The following is a 21,986-nucleotide window of genomic DNA, read 5'->3' as shown; positions in this document are numbered from 1 at the left end:
AAATTTTTTTCCACTGATCAAAAGATACGATATATAGTGGAACCTCATTTATATTACTTTCACATTCGTTCGGCTTTGATTGCAATTGGTTCCTATACATATATATTAAAATGTATATGTTACTATAACAGTGATACACATATGGGTGTTATGCATAATCCCCAATCGTCTCGATAAAGAAAATTTTATTTGAAATTTGACTATATTTATCACTTTTACTGGCATCACAAACCATGATGAAATGTCCAGGGGGCCAAAAAGCCAATAAGTAGAAAAAACATTTATTTGACAGCAGGATTACAACACAGCCTGTGCAGCCAGGCCAGGCCCATCATCTGGGGGGGGGGGGAGCGTTGCCACCCCCTGGCTTTTGAAAATAACTAAAAATGGTATATATAAAGTTATAAATACATTGCCCCCCCCCCCGGAAAAAGTTGAAATGATGGTCCTGTGTGTGCAGCACAGGTCAATTGCTTACCATTGTACTTTATTTTGTACACCATAGGCTGTGGTGTAATAAATAATGCTGTCAAATAAATGTTTTTCTACTTATTATGAGCCTTTCGTGAAAAACATGGTTTGCAATACCATGTTCTATGGCAATTTTTGTTCCTTTTGATGCCTCTGAGTTTGCCACTACCTCAAGGTAACACCCTGTATATTAGACATCTCTTTAACTTGGACATATTTTGATGGAATCATAGGTGTGCAACTTCGACAGGTTTTACTGTACATGCGTCTTTTCACGTGCATTTTTTCTACATACCTTCACTTTATTATCATTCTATTCACTTATCTTTTTCTTTTACCTTCACATATTTACAGGGCAATAATAATTTTGGGTGGAAAGGAGATGGAGTGACAAAAATTCTACCTTCAAGATATGTATAAACATGAAATACATCTCTAGAAACAACAAGAACCTAACACAGAATCATGAAAAAAACAAACCCTCATCCCATACCAATTCCTTCTAAACTAGCGCCATGTCAACAAACTCCAAGAAATTTACTTCCATCCAAATAAAATAAAAACCGAAAAAAAAACTTAACAATAAAACAAACAACTTACAAATGAAAGCGGCAACATCCCAAAACAAACACTCGGGAAAAGTTTTTTTCCCCCAGAGACCAATGAGTCACACCGCCTTTCAGGACCCGCAAACAAACTGCAAACAACGCACGAACATCACAAAACAACAAGACCGAAGGCAAAGAAAAGATCACGCTCACACACACAACACTGGCTCGATGTTCTTGGGCGAACGCGTATCATTCAAAAGAAAAAGGTTGTTGTTTTTTTCACTTAAATGAAAGATTCGCCTGTGACGGGGAATAATTCCTCGCAGCAATAGTAAAAGTAGGGACTTTCAGTCCATTATAAAACAGCATTCACCCTTCGAGGGACAGCACAAATCCAACAATAAACACCTACAAGCGAAGTTACGTTGTGCTTCTCGAAACCTTAGCGGAAAGGATGGTTAGGGAGGTAGAAAACAGGCGAGTTCTTCTTTTGATGTTGTAGAAGCCAAGATAGAAGAGAGAGAGAAAAAAACGAAGAACGGTGAAAAGGCAGAACCTGCGCGTTTAGTTGTTCAGGGGACATCCGGTAAGGTTTCCGGTCACATGATATCCCAGTCGTTTTTTCCAAGTTGGAAACCGGTCTTGTACACCTCTCTCTCTCCATTCTCTACATTTTCCCCTCCACAACTACTATGCAGATGGGAGAAAAAAAACGTTTTCTCTCGGATCTAGAACATATGAGCAGCCTTCCACGAAGGATTTACAACACAACCAGTAGTAGTAGTATTTCTTCAGCAGAAGACGGGCCGTACATACACCTGGAGGACGATATGGTGATGCCCAAAGCTATCTATGCATGCGATTTCTGCACCACGGGGCATTCCGACGAAAGAAGAAAACTTCCCGTAATCAGGAATGTGTGACATTCCATTCAAGTCGATCTCGATCTGGCCGGCACGACGCTCCAGTCAATTTCGGCGGCAGCACTTGCGTTTTTATTTCTTTCCCCCCCCCCCATTCCATTTTATAACAACAACTAGCTATAATACCCGGCGCTGCCCGGGTTTTTCTTCAATTACTGGGAGTATTGAAAAAGTGACACACATTATAAAATATTATGCATAACACTGGCAGCATTGTGAAGGCATATTCAAGTCCGAAACGCACTGCTAGTGAACCACGGTAACCGAAGTACACATTCCGAAAGTGATTGTTGAGGCCCAGTAAACCATGTTGCCAGACAGTTTTCTTGCCCATTTCGGGCATTTGCCAGCTCTGACAAACTTTTTAAGTAGCCTATCGTTCAAGTCGGGTCCGTTTGGTGTATATGCAAAGTTTGGCGAAGATCGGTATGAAATTGAAGATTTGTATGGAGAACGAATGAACACATACACACAATAAATTTTATAGATGTGGATAATGCGCGCATATATAGAACTTAGAGGCTCGGACCACGTCAGTTTCTCTCAACAAACTTCGCAAGGGAACTGAGTTTCCAACAGTTCATGAAAAAATCAATGTAAGACGGGGGAGGGGGGTGTTGAAGAAGCGTCCTTTATTGTAGAAAGAGTGAGGTGGTTAAAGGCAAACACTTCCTTCACAATTCAAAGATAAACATTTATTACACAACTAAAACGATACAGAACCATAGGCGGAGGTAAACTTGAAAGTCTTGGGGGGGGGGGCACGACGATGTTGTCAATTCATATATACGCAAATACATTAGATCAGTCGGTTTAACCTTTCATGCTGGGGGGAGGGGGCGTATCTCCGCCCATGTACAGACCCAACAAGAACGCATCGATACAAGCGGACCGCGTGACCGTCTGATTTGAGAGGCAAAACATGTCAAGTTCCTCCATCGCGCAGGCACCATCCAGTGGAGGACGCTGTTACCACACCTTGAATCCCGTATATTACGGGACGTCTGAATTTGAAGAAACAAACGAAATGACGGTTCAAATTCTCTTGTGCTATTTAAAATTTTTCTGAATGGTAGATGCTATACGCATTGGCACAAAGCTGTAGCGGGGCAAGGGTTCCTTTGTTTCCCCCCCCCCCCACCACACCGAAATGTTAGAAAATGGCCGATTTTCATGGAACGGTATCATGGCCCCACATTCTGCAGCAAGACACCTAGTTTTTTGGTGGGCCCCCTAAGCTACTTGTCACGGGCCACCTATGTAGTGAGCTTTTAGCGTCAAGAAAAAAGTCGTCCAGGCTGGAGCCCCGTCAGTCCCACTCTTCCGGAGGGGGGGGGGGCCGGCACGAACAACATAGTTAAATGTATTGCACTGTCTTCTTCATCTTCCCCGAGAGACATCAGTCTCCCCCTCCCCCTCCGAAAGAAATTTTTGGCTACGGCGCTGTGCTGGCGTACGCAAGCCCCCACCCACAAGCCGAGATTTTTTTTTTTTTGCGGTAAAAAATGAAAAAAAAAAATCCTTGGGAAGAAAATACCCCTCCTCTTTTGGGAAGCTACAGCGTATCTATACGAGATCGGGGAGGGGGGGGGGCGGCGGCGCAAACATCTTTTTTTATAGGACCCCATATATGTGGAAAATGATAATTTTGTTAAATTAAGTAATCTTATATAGAAAGTGAAACAATTTAGTCGATCTTGCCCATAAGAAATATCAAAAATTTCAACTGAGTTTAAGTCGAGAAGTGTTTTAGACCAATGGGGTGCTCGCCTTGAGTTTCGTCGAGTTTTCACCTTATTTTTGGATTGATCCCGGCCAATCCAAAAATAAAAATCCCGGAGGTGGCGAGGCGCATGCTAAAAGACACTGTGGGTGTGTGAGCACCTTCGGCTTCGACGCTACTCCCCACGCCTTAATGTTCCTTTCGTACCAGTGTCTCTGTATGCGCGTGAGTCTGAACATACACACAACCATGTATCGATCTGTATTCTAATCCGGGACGAATCTCGTAGAACAAATTCCAAGTCGAAACGCGGATTGGTTTTTAGTTTTTCACAATGGTGAATAAACGTGGACAGTTTTATTCGGAAGAGAAATAAAATATAATTTTTCATAATCATTACGACAGCCATTGAAATTTCAACCAATTGACGAAATTACAACTACACTTAAAAGAAAGTGTGTGTCGAGCAAGGGATCTAAAAAAATAGAAATTGGATGGAGACTAATCCCTAACAGCTATTTACGCATCAGGGGTTAAAACCGAATAAGCATCTGAAATCGAGGCAAGTCGAGGGCCCGAGCACCAAATAGTAGGTCATCAGGTTCATACCGGTTTACTAAACAATCTACAATAGGATGTTTTTCGAGCTTAACCTTCTCAAGTTCTGTATCTCAGAGGAAACGAGTCGATGTAACTCCATTTTCACGACGCGTTTTTCAGTATTTTCCATTGGAATCTTCAGTTTTACTTCTTCTTTGGGGCAGCACCAATGCTGTGGATAATTACATCCATTTGTCGGTATTTCTTGCCGCAGGAAAGATTAACCTATAGTAGCTCCGACTGACCTTCCTATTAATAACAAGCGTTTTTTTTTTGCAATCTTCATTAGAAAAATCAAGTTCTTTGGAATTGCGTTACTCTGCCTCTAAGGTACAGAATTATTAAGCTAATTTTTTGATAAATTATTTAAGAAAAGGGCTACTTTCTATAGACTACATTCAAAACCTTTTCCTCTCTGATGAAATACATATATCTTTCCTTACCAAAAAATTTTTACTTGGACTATTTTTGTTGGATTCCTATCAACGAAGGACTTCTTGCTTTCCAGCAGCTGTCATTTCAATTCTCGGGGAACAGCTGCTCTGGAGAAATGGGCTGGGGATCACGGAGGTGCTTGAGAACCTTTCCCCCACTTCCCCCCTAAGAATTCGCGTGGGGAAGCGAGGTACTTTTCAAGAAATATTTCCGCTGGAATGACAGTAAATATTGAGGTTTGGACGACCAAGATTACTGGGAAAATACGGTCAACCCTATACATACAAGTTTCTGGCTCGCGAGTGGCAGAATTATCGCATATCGGGCCCGCGGACTCAAAAGGTTGCACACTCCTATGTAGTATCTTAAGTATAGTATCTTATAAATAAATGTGAAAGTATGTCTGTTCTTTATACAAATCTAGTTTTGGACCGATAGTCACCAAATTTTGATATATACCAAACAGGACCGGGATTGAACCGTAGGCTACTTTAAAAGTTCCTCAGAGCTGGGAAAATGCCCGAAATGGGCGAAAAACCGTCGGGCAACAATGGTTCCTGGGCCCCAACAGTCACTTTTGGAATGTTTAGTTTGGTTACCATGGTTCCCTAACAATGCGCTTCAGACATGTGTATATATATGCCTTTACAATGGTTTGTCATATCTTTCATGCTGCAATTATAACAGTTTATTCCTTTATAACGTGGTTTGTCACTTTTCCAATCTTCCAAGTAATTGAAGAAAACCCGGGAAGCGCCGGGTATTTTTGCTAGGCTATCTATATTCAAGGTAAACTTGGGTGCTGGTGCTTTGAAAATTCTCTCATTCGAGCAAAAAAAACACTTATATATTCGAATGCCTTTAAGAACGACAGCAGCAATCACATTTAATATAATATCACAGACACTTTGTACCGAATAAGCACTCGATTAAGCTCTGCTTCGTTAAGAAATCTCGGCAGGCACGAGTGCCACGGAGAGCCCGAGGGTTAAATTAGCTTTCCAAAAACAGTTTTTGACAATGAATGACCGACATTTTTAATTATTGTCATTCAACACTAATCGTTCCATTTGCGAAAGCTGTTCTTCGTATTCTGCGCGACAGCTACTTTTTTTTTTCTCCTCCCATTTGCTGGTACAATAGCTCTTCTCCACATTATCATTCGAGAACTAACCCACTTTCGGACAACGTGAGATGATCTCTAGAGAGAGAGAAAAAGAGACCACACAGAAGGTAGCTATTGGACAAAACACAAATGTGAATCAGAGCGATTTACCGAGCAGTGATGAATTTTAAGTGTACGCTATTATTTTACGTACGGTTAACGTGGATCAAAACACTCTCAAACAAGGTTCGCAATGCATTGATGCTAAACAAATAGTGAAACTTCCATAGGCGGCCCCCCTCTGTATGCGGTCAGCGGCCAACCTGCCCGCAGCCACTTCCTTATAGATAACAGTTTAAAAAAAACCAAGTTTTTGTAATTTTTTCTACCCAATGCATTCAGAGCTGGTATAGTTCTCTTTGTACAACCTTAGGGTGTGAACATAGTGCGTCCGTATTTCAGATTCTGGAAACCCCCATCGTCTCCGATTGGTTAAAAACCCGAATTTCAACTTTTTCTAGCTTGAAATGCGGGTTTTTAACCAAATCGGAGACAACGCGGGTTTCCAAAATCGGAGACACGCGTGCACTATAATCGCACCCTTATACAGTAAAACGCGTCTTTAACGGAGCCTGTATTAAGCGGAAACCTGTCTTCAACGGGAAAAAAAATCGTGTTCCCGTGATTTCAATGCCAAAATATATTTAAAAAAAAAACCTAGATAAAACGGAACCTGTCTAACCAGCATCTCCTTGGCGACCAAAAGATCATACAAAATGTTAAAAGTGCTCAACCGAAATTTTTTACGCAATCTATGCTTGCAAATGCCAGTTCATCATCCACCCTCAGATTAGCAAAAACCGTTTCTGTACTTGACGTTGTGGTTTTGATAACCCATATGTAGTAAAGTAGTTGCATTCTGAAATTGTAACAAAATTTTTCCTAAAAGCAGGCTTTTCCACGTTAGAAATCAGTGTTTAAGGGTTGTATTTCCAAATGATATTCAAGACTTGCAAAATTGTATGTAAGCTGTGTGCATTCCTTGATCGCAAGGCTGAGCAGGGCCGGAATTAATTAGAGTCAGGCAAGGATGGGAGGGGGGGGGGGGCGGCAACAGTCCTGGCGGAAAAATTTAAGGAACTTCAAATTTTAGGTGGGAACAAAAACACCGTTATAAAAATCATCGAATTTTACAGTGTTAGGGGCGGCAAAATCATGTTACTCCCTCTTCCCCCCCCCCACAAAATTCTTGGTTACTGCCCCGATGCTGAGGATTACATAAACACAGATGATAATGTACAAACTGAACTTGACACGACAGATTGACACCCTAACTGAAAAGTTTTGTGGAAGTTATAAAAAGAACGTAAATGCCGTTACTTTAGAAGAAAAACAGTGTAGGTCTGAATTTTATACAGACGCTGTCGAAACCTAAATACAGTATTCAGTAATTATAGACTAATGATTCATTTATTCATTTTATCAATTAATTATTTTATTTATTATTAAATAATCTAAATTACTTACTTTATCTTCAATTTAGTTTTATTTTAATTAAATCACACACGAGATCGTTACATAATTTTCAAGTGAACCTCTATTAAGCGGAAATGTCATGTCATGTGTGATGACAAAGGCTATGCGGTTGCTGCTAGTTGGGGTAAGGCAGTTTAAAAATTTGCTCGAGGGGTGACAGGGGTAAACCGGACGAATAACCTATGATCTTTAATGAATAGGTGAAGGATGTGGAAGTTTTGGCTCTGCGGATACTTTCTTCACTTTTTAGCACACAGAGATTGAATAGAACAGCGGTTCTCAACCGGTGTTCCGCGGAGCCATTGGGGCTCCGCGGCGGCTCGAGGAAAATAAAATAAAAACAGTAATTCGAAAAAAATAATTGTAATTACTTTAGAATAACAAAAATAAATCAGCAATTTTGCTGAATAAGTAAAAAATAGGTCTACGGGGTTCCGCCATAGAAATTATATGCCAAAAAGGCGAGTCGAAAAAGGTTGAGAACCGCTGGAATAGAACAGTGACGGAGTAAAAGAAATGCGAGGAATGAACATATGTGTACAGTACTTGCTATAAAGGAACAGATCCCGGATAATACAGATCAAAGAAAGGATCGGATGATCTGAAGTTCTGCATAAAATACAGCGAAACCTCGATATACCATAACGATACCGCACTAAGAAAAAATATCTTTGTAGAGGAATTACCGTTATATCGAGTGGCAACATTATCATCACGTGTCATCAAATTTATGCTGCTACTAGTTATAATACCCGGCGCTGCCCGGGTTTTCTTCAGTGAGGCTGTTAGAAACACGTGATATCTCCCTCTTTCTTTGAGGGACATGCAAACCGTGTCAAAAAAGTTAACCAATATGGCGACTTCCTGTGCGACTCATGAAATAAACATATCTAGATTTAAAGAAACATAGAAATGAATATATACTTTTCTTTCCTTTTTTAAGGGGTGCTATGTAGTTCTATTTCCCCCCCCCCCCAAACTTCAAGTTAATTATCTGCCTGTTTCAGATTTCAAAAATGCTTAATTAAAGCTGTGGAATTTTTTCGATGTACTTTTTACGGGCCCATAATTAATTTTAAAACAACCTACACTATATGAATTGATGCAGTTGAATATCAGAAGATAATACGGAGACATTAATTTTTCATGATTGAGAAGATATAAATAAAAAGTTGAAATCAATGTTATTACATGCATACCCAACTCAAAAGTAGGTCCGGCTAATTACTTCATATTCAATCTCCAGGGCTTAGTATACCTATAAGCAAACACAATATTTCAGAAATCGGGAATTCTATACAATTTTTAAAATTATTGATGTGGCGGAAAACCCCACCAAATTTCAGCATTTCTACAGTAAAATCGGCAATTTTAAGTGATTTCTACGAGTCTCACCCTTTTCCTGACCCTCAAAGCGATGCTGATGATGATTATGACGTCTATTCAAAAAGCCTCACTACTGAGAGTATTGAAATGTAATTGTATTTGACGTGAATGTCGCTCTCCACTTGTTAATACAAGATATACAGAAGACTGAATGTTGTGAAGATATTTATTATTTTAGATGTTAATTTCTTAAGGAAGGAAAAAACTCATCTCTGCCTCTACCGGGAGTCGAACCCGGGTCCCTCGATTGCCGGACGAGTGCTCTGACCACTAAGCTACAGAGGAGATAGAGATTTTCCTTCGCTAGAGCGTATATATGCCGAACGGAACCGTGCAATGGACGGTGAAACCGATCAGCTAATAGCTCATGGACGACGAGCCACCAGAGGGCTATATATATGACATGAATGTCGCTCTCCACTTGTTAATACAAGATATACAGAAGACTGGATGTTGTGAAGATATTTATTATTTTAGATGTTAATTTCTTAAGGAAGGAAAAAACTCATCTCTGCCTCTACCGGGAGTCGAACCCGGGTCCCTCGATTGCCGGACGAGTGCTCTGACCACTAAGCTACAGAGGAGATAGAGATTTTCCTTCGCTAGAGCGTATATATGCCGAACGGAACCGTGCAATGGACGGTGAAACCGATCAGCTAATAGCTCATGGACGACGAGCCACCAGAGGGCTATATATATGACGTGAATGTCGCTCTCCACTTGTTAATACAAGATATACGGAAGACTGGATGTTGTGAAGATATTTATTATTTTAGATGTTAATTTTTTAAGGAAGGAAAAAACTCATCTCTGCCTCTACCGGGAGTCGAACCCGGGTCCCTCGTACACTGTAATTGTATTGAATAGTAGTATTGTGTAGTATTGAAAGTATTGGCAAACCATTATAAAGGCATAAACTATTATACATATACATATACTAACAGGATTAAAGAAGTGACAAATCATTGTAAAGGCATATACACGTCTGAAACGCATTGCTGGGGAACCACGGTAACCAAAGTAAACGTTCGGAAAGTGATTGTTGAGGCCCGAAAACCATTGTTGCCCTACAGTTTTTGCCCATTTGGGGCACTTACCCTGCTCTGACAAAAATTTAAAGTAGCCTATCGTTTAAGTCGGGTCCCATTTGGTATATATGCAAAATTTGGCGACGATCCATCTAAAATTGTAGATTTGTATAGAGAACATACAAACACACAGACAGACAGACAGACAGACAGAAAATCAATTTTATATATATTATGCTGCTATTGGCAACTTTTCTAAATCGATGTTATTAGTGTCGTTCTTTCAAACCGAACACGACTCCGGCCTATCATAATGGGCAATTTACTACAGACTGAGTTGCGCCGGAAGTGTAAGTACCTAACAGTCTGAGTGCGTGCGCCGGAAGTGTGTGTGTGTTTACCTAACAGGGAGTGCGTATCTAGCGTTGTGTGTCTGATTTTTCAGTACCATGTATACTTTAAATTGTGAATGAAGTACAGCAATTGAATAATTGTGCCGTTGTAGGACTGTTGCTCTCTGCGGCGAGACTTTCTAACTGGGGGATCGGCTTGCACTCGAAGTTCGGAACCACAGAAAAGCAACTTCAGCCGACCACCACTGTGGCGACGGTGGGATTTGAACGCGGTTCCTCGCCATGCGAGTCCGTCACTCTGACCACTGGACCACCACGGCGGCCGTCATTAATATCACCAAAAATGCGTTTTTGAGTATTTATCCGCTGTAAAATATTTCGATTCATTAGCTGATAAAAAATTCAGATGTATTGTCCCTGTGGGGGGGGGGGGAGGGGGTTTATTGCAATACACTTTGGTGTCTCACAAAAAACAAGTATCGATACCGAACATTTCGATGATTAGGTGATGCCCGATACCGATATTATTAGACGTCCTCGGAAGAACTGTAACATGCGAGATGAGTTAAAAAAATATAATGAAAGGATATTTCGAGCGAAAAACAAAAATAATGAACGTTGAAGTTATTATTACCTCCAAAAAAATATTGTTACCGAGGGGTTTATCATAGTAAAGGATATCGTTGCATCGAGAGAAGTTTAATAATTTTAATTTGAAAAAAATACCGTTGTAGAGGGATTTATCGTTACATCAAGTATCGTTGTAGCGAGGCTTCACCGTATATGTATCTGTTTTTTGAGCATTGAAATAAATTGAGATTTTTATGTGACATTGAAAACCGATATTTTGACACACCTCCCTGAATTTTTTTTTTAGTCTTCCCATGCAGCTTCTATTCGGCGGTCACCTCCACAGACGGCCACTTTTTTGCGAAATGCCGAGAGGCAGTCTCGAGAGTTTCACTGTATTTCAAGAACACGAAATGAAAGGGGAGGGGGGGGGGATTTCGAGTACTCTTGCTGCTACTCCTTTGCACCCAGAAACGACTTGAAAGTCGCTATGTTATGGTTATTGAAGTTGCAGTTGCCGGCAAAAAATGTTAGGCATTTGCGCCAACCGACCTCGAGGAACATCCCTGCAGCGCTTTGACTTTTTGTAACTTTCCGTTAGTGACTAGGGTCTATTTCAGAGGTTCTTAACCTGTTTCAGCAGTGACCGAAATCCGCTTCGACTCATGGGACTGTTTTATTTTTTTTTCGAAATTAGTGAAAACAATGACACTAAGTGCATTTATAACAGTACTGTAAGTGGATTTATATGACTCATCGACGAAGCTCCAGTGAATCAAGTTTGGGTCGGGACACATATGGGTCAAGAACCTCTGGTCTATTTACACCGAGACCCACAGTATGGAGGAAAGATTACAGTATTCCCATTCAGGACTGTCGAACGGAGAGTTGGTGGGTTTATCCAAGGCCGTTCCTGTGCCCTGTGCAAGAATTCAGGCCCCTTTTGCCCCCCCCCCCCTCCAAGTGGGCCATGTGCGGGTGCACCTGTCTAGTTACGGCCCTGGGTTTATCCCTCGAGGTAAGCTGGAGGCTTTTCTTCTTTCACCATCATCGATATTCATCACCCCCCCCCCCCCACACACACACCCAGGGCAGTATCTAAGAGCAAGTGGCAGTTTTATCGTGCAAGAAAGTCCAATTTCAAAATAGCATCAAAATGATAAGAGGGTAAAAAAAAACAGTGAACAATCTGTGACATCATGAATTTTTCAATTATCATGGGATCTAAGATAAGCTGATACTAAACTGATAATTTTACAGAAAATATTCATCTGACTAATCATGAATTTATCTGATTCAACATCGTTTTTTCATGTAAGTACTATTGTAAAAGCAAAACAGACCAGTTCAGGTGTAAAATAACATCATGTGCTATCTACTGGCTTGAAAGGGCGAGGCCGAGCTCAGTTTGACTGAAAGGAGAGGGGGAAAAAATGTTCCAGAGGAAATGCAGGTCACTCTTATATAGCTCACCACTCATTCTTTGCACACAGGGTTTTTTTTTGTCCTCTCTCTCTCCTTTCAATTTCACTTCAGAGAATGAACCGACACAAGCCTTTTATAATACTTGCGCAACGAATTCAAGGTCTTGCCATTGTGTTTCGACGGGCCGCGACGGAGAGTAAATAGAAAAGTCGAGAGTCGAAAATATACGGGGGGGGGGGGGGGGGGCAACATTCGAAATAACGAAGCCGACTTTAGTAAGCACAGAAAAAAAAAATATATTGGAAAGCAATAAAGTTAGCATGTGATCAGAGAGAAAAACTTAATTGAAAGTTCATAAGAGCCAGCTAATAAATCCACCATTAAGAAGTTGTACTGATTGATATCCATGGGAGGAGATATTTGGGGGAGGGGGCACAAAGGATGACAACCCCCTCCACTGCATCAATATGCACTATCATCATCGTGTCCTCTACAGCCCTTTAGCCCCTTAACGATCATGAACGAGATATCTCGTCCAAACACAAGTGGGGAAATTCATTCCAGCGCTCTCAAAGTTTCTTTGTACTTCTTTCCTCATCATCGCGAAGTTTCATTGTAATCCAATGAACGGAAGTTGTTTCCCCCTCCGTTCTTTTCACACACACACTCCTGTGTAATTATACACCGCACACATGATAGACTTTTCTGCTATAAATTTCAAGACAAAGAATAAATTGGGGAGAATGAGAAAGGGAAGGTAAGGGCGAAAGTGAAATATATCGCCACTAATGCCCCCCCCCCCCCAATATATATTTTTAACATGCGAATAAGGAGAAATCAGTTTGATCACCGATAATTCAAATATATAGATAACTTGTTGCCTATACGTGAAGGGGGGTTAAATCTATACTTGCTTAAGTCTATGCTTATACCTCCTAGATAGCTTAGTATTCACATAGCATCTAGTACAGTGTTTGCCAAAGTGGACAATATCACCTCCTAGGGGTGGGGCATAGAAGCTATTGGTTTAGCAGCTTCCAAGTTCTGGGTTGGAGAGGGGGGGATGACAAGAGAATTTTTTTTTGAAGTGGGCATTGCAACAAAAAGTTTGGTAAATATGACCTACAAAAATAGTTTTAAAACTTATGTCTCCCTCAGCTCCATTTGCCTTAGTAAACATGTATTCCCGGCTCCCCAGAATATTCTAAGAAAGAACAGCTTCAAAGACCCAAACAACGGTCACACATCGATATCACCAGCTTGCCACGACGGCACTGGCAAAGAATGGCGACGCTCACTGGAACGGAAGTTGAAGCTCAATCAAAAAAGCAGATTTACAAAATTGCCAAAGAGAATGCCCATCCGGGCAGGGTGTCTCAAGATCGGTATATATATATCAGTATATCTATCGTATCGTGGTCGCGCTGGTGCAGACAGACATTTTAATGTTAAGGAACATTTGCCGTGTATGTAGATGTGAATCCACCCTAAATGTTGGCATGGCTGCGTTATACCGACCGCGAATCGACCAATATAAATAAACCTCCTGTACAGACTGCGGAATCGACCTACATCCATTTTCTGAGTGTGGGGTCTCTCTAGAGTGCGTTGAAGTATTTTATTTCAACAACAACGTTACACCGACTATCAATCCTCGTGGTGAAGCCTTTATAGTGGGGAAAACGAAACGGCCAAGGAACAGCATGGAAGCAGAATTCATTCTTGAATGAAGAAGCCCAACAAGGTGTTCAACAGTCATTAGGAGGGCCCGACCCCGACCTTTTACTCTTCATTCCCGGCGGCAGCACGAGCTCTTTTCAAAACATGGGAGAGGAGGTGGAAACAAATCTAGATCAGCGACCAAACGAGTTTATATTGTGGTTTTTTTTTTTTTTTTTTGCCGATGGCCCACTGTTCTAAAGCATAAATCACATCAGGCGTCGTTTTGAATAAAATTAGTCATCTTATGTTCTCACATCCTTGAGTGGGTACCAGTAGCGTACATAAGATTTTCTCAAGGAGAAGTGGGGGGGGGGGGGGTTCAAAATTTTTTTTGCGGTCTTTGTCATTCTCTTCGACCAACCTTCCAGCATGCAACATTTGACGATCACTACCGATGCTAGAGCGGACACATTACTCGCCCATGACCAATCTTGGAACGTATTAGGGCCCAGGCTGGATGCGCACGAGTGTGACATTAGACTTAAATACATATATATATATATATATACATACAGTGGATCTCACTTATAACGTTCCTGCTCAGTACGATTTATTTTCGTGGTGTCCACTTTTACTAATGCTGATCGAGATTTTCTGTTTAAAGCGTTTCCCTCGATTACAACGTTGTTTTATGAGGGTTTGTGGAAAAACGTTATAAGCGAGATCAACTGAATACTTTGGCACATTGTTGATAACGGGGGGGGGGGGAGAGGCGGGGAAGGTTATTTTTTTTTGCTTCAAAATATTCTTGTACTTGTTCTCAACATAGCTCCTAACAACACGTCCTAAGTAATTACATAATTTTTGCCCATTAAACAATCAAACTTTTTTTCCCATGTTCATATAATTAATATTTTCAATACTACCGTAGATACGATGGCTAACAAAATAGCAAATATTCCAAGAACAAGAAAAATTTTGGAACAATTCCAACAGCTAATAATGATATTCATGTTTCCGGGATACAAATACTGTAATAAAGAGAAGTCCGACTCAATGGAGTCGTTAAAATAATAAAAAAAACCCCGCTGTCAAAGAGCCCATTGTGAGATAAAAAAAGATATTTGAATGGAACAACAAAAGATGAATAACATCGCCCCCATCTTGAGAGAAGAGAGCGCCGAAGAAGAAAATTCCTCTGGCACCCTTTCAATATTCCACTTTGGAAACACAACAAACAATCGGGCGTTAACACATACACAGATCTATACACAGTAGCGTTCAACGTTCTCTTACACACCTACCAGTATATATATTTTTTCTACAGATGTAGCATATTCGAGAGTTTAAAAAAAAAAAAGCCCTTATATGCAGATTGAAGTGCTTTGCGGTCGAGTAACACACACAACAGAGGAAATCTGGCAGAACTTAGGAAACGCCTCATAACACAAGGCGTTTGATTACAACACGTGTAGCGATAAATGAAGCTTTCCCACTAACGAGAGAGCTCCTCCCAACCCTCGACTTAAATCATGGGGGCGAGTATAAAAAAAAAATGGGTCGTTAGAGCCACAAGATGGTCTCAACATCATAGGCGTACGCAAAAGGGAGGGGGGGGGGAATTCTGGTACGCATATGCTCAACACCGTCTAGTTTCACTAACTAATAAGCATACAGGGTGCACAGCTAACAGCACGCACCGCAAACTACTAGCGAAACGTTGATCCTAGAGGCATACTCCCAATTAGAAAAAAGTATCCGATTAACGTGTGGACCTCAGAAAACTTATTAATATTGCAAGGGGTGGTGTAGTTTTTAAAATAAAAAAAAATTAACTCCTTATACGGACACCCTGTGCCCAAAAACTCAATTAGAAAGTTGTTGCTGTCTGTTTCTCTTCATGGAAAAAAAACCCCACCATGTTTCTAATTGCAATATTCGTCGAGATATTTGAATCCAAAAAACGAGCGAAGACTGAAACACACTACAATGACGTGTGACGTGGTTATCATGTAATGTCAGAGACGTTGGGAGTTCTGATTCGTGGAAAACTTGTGACGTGGAAATTATGTTACGTGCAAATCCCACGTCACAGAATTTAAACGAATCACAATTCACAATGCCCCTGACATTACGTGAAATCCCGTCACATAAGTGTAGCGTGTTTCGGTCTTAAAGTTTGGCAAGAACTGCAAAAACCAGCGGACAACGCTTGTTTCTCTAATTTGTGCTGTTCTTTACCAACTTTTCCCCGTTTTTCGAATTCGAGTATCTCAGTGAATATTGCACTTAGAAAAGTGGAATTTTTTTCGCATCAGGAGACAGGGCAACAACTTTCCAATTAGGCTTTTGGGCACAGGGTGTCTTTATAGAAAGTTAATTTTTATTTTACTTCAACAACTTTTCAACCCCTTGCAACATGAATAACTTTTCTGAGTTCCACGTGTTATTTGGATACTTTTCATAATTGGAAGTAATCCTCTCGAATCAGTGGTACGCCAGTAAAATGTCGTGCAACCTATGCAACCTGTACATAGAAAATTGGTGCAAAAGATCACGCAGGACAAAAATTCAAAAACAGAAGGGAGACATGGTCATTTCTCGTCCCCACACATCTTGGAGCCACCGCCCCCCCCCCCCCTGCTAGGAAGTTTCACTGACGTTAGAATAGCGTAAACTTAGACTTAGTGTGTAAAAAAGAATAATAGGATTCATCCAGGGCCCCCAGGGTTGGAGCTCTGTCAGTACCATGTTGGAGTTATGAGGGAGGACCGTTTCTGTTGTACCAATTCCTAAAAAAAGATTCTGAGGAGGAATGGAGTAGGGTATCGATCTCACACGCAACTACTGAATAACATTTTTCTACCTGGACGCTGTAACAGTCTCCCAAACTTTGTGTTCTATCGTCTCCTTCTTTAAATTTTTTTAAATCTGATCGCCCCCGGCCCTAACTCCCCTAACATAGGATCCCATAGTTTCAACCACCCCCCTTGGGGGCGATATTGCCCACTCTGGGAACCACTGCTGTAACAGCACCCATCGAACGATGAAAAATTTAAATCACAGCGTAAATTCGCCACTTACTTTTATGTTATCTACGTATAGTAAGGGTTAAAGAGATAAGTTTCGATAAGGAAGCAAACTCGATCACTAATTCTAACCAAATTAAAATAACACACTCTCACGGCCAAACATGAACTACATACGACGAAATCAAGATATGGATTACTAATAACACTTGCTCAAACTCATAGTGATGTCGTGATGGGGAAAAAACGATATCCAGTATTATTTTTTCCATTCTACTATGATCATCGCATCGATGATTTCATTTCATGTTATTAATCGATGAAACGAAAATCTACTGGAGCGGCAATCTCGGAGGAGGAGGGAAAAAAGGTATCAAGCAAAAAGCTGAAAAGAAATATATCGAAAAATTTCTAAGGTAAAACATCACACATAGCCCTGATATCTTATGCTATGCGCATCTTCATGCATTTTGGAGGAGGGGGGGGGGGCCGAGAGCATGTACAAGGAAGAACAAGATCTGACGAAATCGACGGGAGGCGGACTCCAACCAACCAGCCGTGGCATTCGCCACAAGCATATCCGCGATCACATATCCTTTCCACGGAAGGAAGCGATTTCAATTATTCCCCGGCTTACGTGCAAACGAACAGAAACCATTCGTACAGGGAAAAATCACACGCGAAACTCTTATGGTTCGTGAGCACTCACGAACACGTGAAATGCGACTCGAAGACCTGTGACCGGTATAGTGGAATCTCTCTCTCTCTCTGGAGGACAGTCCCGGAAGCCAGTACTTTTTTTTTTATTAGTTCCTTCCGTTAACACCAGGCTTTTAACAGCGGGCGCCGATCTTATCAGATCTTGAACAGAAGTTAAGACTGCGAAGCTAACGTCGCATAGCTATCCCAGCCAAAATTCCAATCTAATTTTTGCCAGATTCATTCTTCACCGGGCGGTCAAGAAACCGATATCCTCTTATGAGCCAGAAAGGTTTTACATCAGGAAAAAGCATATTGTGAGTAATGGGGGGGGGGGGGGACCTTCTCAAATAAATACATGACTGTGGTATAGATTTGAGAAAGCACATCGTAAAGGTACGTCTACATTGCTTATCTCACTTTGACCGTGCGGTAATGACTATAAACGCGATACTTTTCGTCCTTATACTCTTCTCCCCCCCCCCACCAAAACGCACAACCCGGTCGCGATCGAAGCGCCATAGCCTCTGCTATACGAAATCTAAGAGGCACAATTCGAGTCTATAATGTATAGTCCTGCAACCACGAGATGAGACTTGGCTACGTCATGTCTCCTCACGTCGGACAATTTTATTTCATTATCTTAGGTGAAATGATTGCACATCGAGGATAGCTCGTAAGCGACTGAGCTTCCACGATTGGATTGTCCTTCCAGAAAGGAACAAAATCGTCCGACGTTACATGACGTGTCCTAGCCAAGTCTCATCTCGTGATTGGAGGACTATACCGACGGTCCTCCCAAGTTTGACGTTAGTTATTGGTGGACAAGAACACCAAATCAAAAAAAGAGGGGAAGGCAATACTTCTATTGCCTCAGGTGGTAAATTAACAAATCCGCCTCTGGACGCGCCTCACAGGACAATAAACTGCTCAATAATCTAAAGGAGACAAAAACAGACAGCATCACCACCATCACAAAGGTATTAACTGCCATAAAAGTGAGTTAACACCAAAGCATCGAGATGGCAGAGAGAAAACAAAAGACCCATCTGGAGAGAGGCATTCCTAATAATACCAGCAGCTCAGCACTGTTTAAATGTATGGGCCCGGAGGCCTTAAGAGAAGAGGGGGGGGACCCCCATAAAAATGATATTTGGTTGAAGTCGTAAGAACATGGCAAGTAAATTTCCCTCGTTGGGCCTCAGAAAAATCATTTGGCACAGGAGGGGGGAAGGGGGTGCCCACGACTCCCTTAAGACGGCCTTGCAGCAGCTGCCAGTACAGTACACGGAGAATTTCCATCTTTTTGAAAGAAGACAGGACAGGACTCACAGAAAAGTGATTGAAGCGAATGGGTCTTAATTATCACACATCAAGACAAAGCAGAGTTTTCACCAAATTTTCGAACATGGACAGATTGTATGCACCAAGATCAGGACCACAACTAAGGGTTTGCAGGCGGGGTCTAGTGCCCCGGGCGCTGGACCCGAGGGGGCGCAAATTTCATTCTGAAACCTATCCTTGAATATTACAGGGGGGGGGGTGTCAAAATGCGCGCTTGCCCCGGGTGACCAAGCATCTAGTTGCGGCCCTGACCAAGATCTTTTCCATGGAAGATAAAAGGGAGCGAAAAAGGACAATCAACGAGCGTTTTTCGAAATCGAAGACAAGGAAAAGGCAAAACGCACAAAAATCTGAAACACCGAAGTGACAGCTGACAGTCACAAGGCCCGCTTGATTCTGACTTCAGACAGAACTATCCAGCGCAACGCGAATGGGTTACCATATTCAATGGATTACCAACGCGAATGGAATAAAAGGTTACAATAAAACCCTTATAGCGGCAACCCCGAAATATCTCGGGTTCTTAAAACTCTATTATATCGGCAACCCCGACCCCAGACACCGTTGTGTTTTCTTCTCATAACGTGTTTCCCCACCCCCGTTTTGTCAATCAACTAGGGGTGATTCAAGAATTAAGTCAGCATCGAGGGGTTTCCGATTTGCTGACTTTTGATCACAGGGGGGGGGGGGTTTGAAGGTTGCTTACGTCATCAACCACCCCTTTTTGAAGATATGAAATATTCTAAACTGCTGACAGGGAGGGGGGGGAGGGAGGTCAGTGGGTTAAAAATGGCTGAAAATCTGCTTACGTAATACTTGAATGGCCCCCTACCAGTGGACGGAGCCACCCAAAGCTGTTCAGGAACGGGGGGGGGGGGGAAGAATGGATGTTTTCCCTTTTCCTTCGAGATTGTATACCAGTGATTCCCAACGTGGGCGATGGAATGTTCCGGGGGCGGTAGAAGCTACGATGTGATCTCGCAATTGATTTCACACTTAGATTATGATTTTATAGTTGTTATGATTGTAATGTATATTTTGTAATGTATGCTTTTTATGAATAAATTGCCAGAGGTATCCAGTCCATGTGGACAATGAGCCGATATTGCCATATGGCGATGTGGCCTGGGTATCTTTCGGTTTGACGGTAGAAGATACGGGTATAACATAGGATCATATGGGTTAGATGGCGTTGGGGGGCGACGGGAGATAAAAATTTGGGGGAAAAGGTTGGGAAACTATGTTGTATACGATTATGTTTACAGCATAAATAACGGAAAACAATACTTAATTTTTCCTTCCTTGTTGTATTATTATTACGGTATTTTGTATTGGGAGAGCGGAAGCATTTATCTGCTCACGCCGAGATCAGGAAAAAAATGTTCTTCTTGAAAATAGTTGCCAATTTCTAGAAGGTTTTGTGATTTCCCCTGTGGCAGTTATAATGCGGATCAGGAAAATTTTAGAAACCGCTTATAGGGTTAAAACGATAGGTTGAGCTGTGCCCCTAGGTGGGTAGGTATTGTTTCAAGAGAGATATGGGAGAATACCCCCCCCCCCCTTCAACGGCCATTGCTATCTAAACGCTAGCAAACAAGTAAGCCCGAGTCTGACGGTAAGAACCAAATCGCATGAAAGATACAGGCGAGTTGCATGTTGCGCCATCTGCCGTATCGCGGCACTGTGAACAAGGCCTGAGGCTGGTCGTCCACTGGTGGGGACTACAAGTGATAAACAACATGCATGATTACAATTACAATGTCGGTTGTAATCGCTCAAGTTCGAACGATTAGGGGGGGGGGGCTATTGAGTTTGTCCACCAGAGGTATCTCTCAATAAGCAGTCACGAATGTGCTTCGTATAGGATGAAAATAAAAACGCGTGTTTTAATTTATAAAAACTGCACTGCACTTGCGCAGAAGTAGCTAAACGCTGAACTCTAGTCGCCAAAATGCGGTCGCTCAACATCGTTTCTAATGGACGATACTCGCTCGCTACAAGTGAACTTTTGAAAAAGTTTTCCGAACGAATGAACGCAACATAGTCATCACCCATTGTCGTTTCCAAAACATTCACCGCGAGAATGAACAAAAATTGCAGTGCTCATAGTGAACCCCCTCCTCCTCAAAAACTAGAGTTCGGTATCAGTTATCAGGCGTTTTTCCCCGATCTCAACCGGTGATGCCAAGATGCAATTGTCAATCCTGCTTTAAAGGAAGAATTTACACACCTGTCTCTTTCAGATAGACGTCTTAAGCGATTTGCACCTCACATCAAAGACAGGCGTGCACTGATAACACTTTACAGCGCTGTAAAAAACCAACACACACACACACACAGCTCGTTGAGGCTTGCATTTATTTTCTTCCGATTCCTCCAAATGCAAGTTCGTGAAGAACCAAGAAAACGAGCGAAAAATATACAAGAGGAAAAAAAGAAGAGAACGGGCAGGTGCTACACGCCTTTCCCTCATGATGACGATGATTGTCTTGTGTGTATCGCGTCGATCTATTTCTCAGTTCAAGAACTTTTCTTTCATGTATGTACTAAATATATATTAAAAAAAGAATAAATAATAATAATAATAAAGACGCTAGTGTTCTCTCTTCCAAAGAAAAAGATCATTCAAAAAGGAGAAGATCGCGGAGCGTGAAAGGATGGGCGTCGATTGGCGCGTTCGCTCTTGCAACCTGAAGGGTCACACACACACGTCACGTCACCTGAAAAAACGTTTCATCATCATCGTCTCTCTCTCTCTCATCATCATCAAAGAAACCTTTTGTTTGCATAACCACGTGTGAAGACCATGGAAGTGAGAAAAAAAAAGATTTAATTGCGGTATGGTTGATGAACTTCATCAGCGTATGCAGTTGTGTGTGTATGAGTGTTTTTTTTTTTACCCGTTACCTTACTCAACAGGAGAGATAACGAGCTGTCTCCTCGATCTTTCATAACAGGTGAATGATTCCGTGAGATCAACTCACAATCAAAAACGGCAGGCAAATGCGTACGCTACGATAACAAGATACCGGTCCGACATTGAATTCAACACTGAAATCATGCTGAGACTAAATAAAAGTGACTTCTATTTTCGATTGAAAATTTTTTGTTGAGTTTTTTTTGCAACTCAGCAATATAAAGTGCAC

The 21,986-nt window shown here is 41.6% G+C and overlaps 1 protein-coding gene across 1 annotated transcript in view; it reads right to left on the bottom strand.

Moving 5' to 3' along the window:
* The window catches only part of LOC149079666 (signal-induced proliferation-associated 1-like protein 2), an 83,952-nt gene that overhangs the window by 39,553 nt on the left and 22,413 nt on the right, over nucleotides 1-21,986 (bottom strand). The window lies entirely within an intron of this gene.

This window comes from Pholcus phalangioides, unplaced genomic scaffold (genome assembly GCF_987345545.1).
Source record: "Pholcus phalangioides strain wild (caught in Gottingen) unplaced genomic scaffold, Ppha-v1.0 ptg000012l_1, whole genome shotgun sequence".
Taxonomy (NCBI): domain Eukaryota; kingdom Metazoa; phylum Arthropoda; class Arachnida; order Araneae; family Pholcidae; genus Pholcus; species Pholcus phalangioides.
Note: the sequence above shows the minus strand (reverse complement) of the source record. Positions and strands in the feature narration are given on the sequence as shown.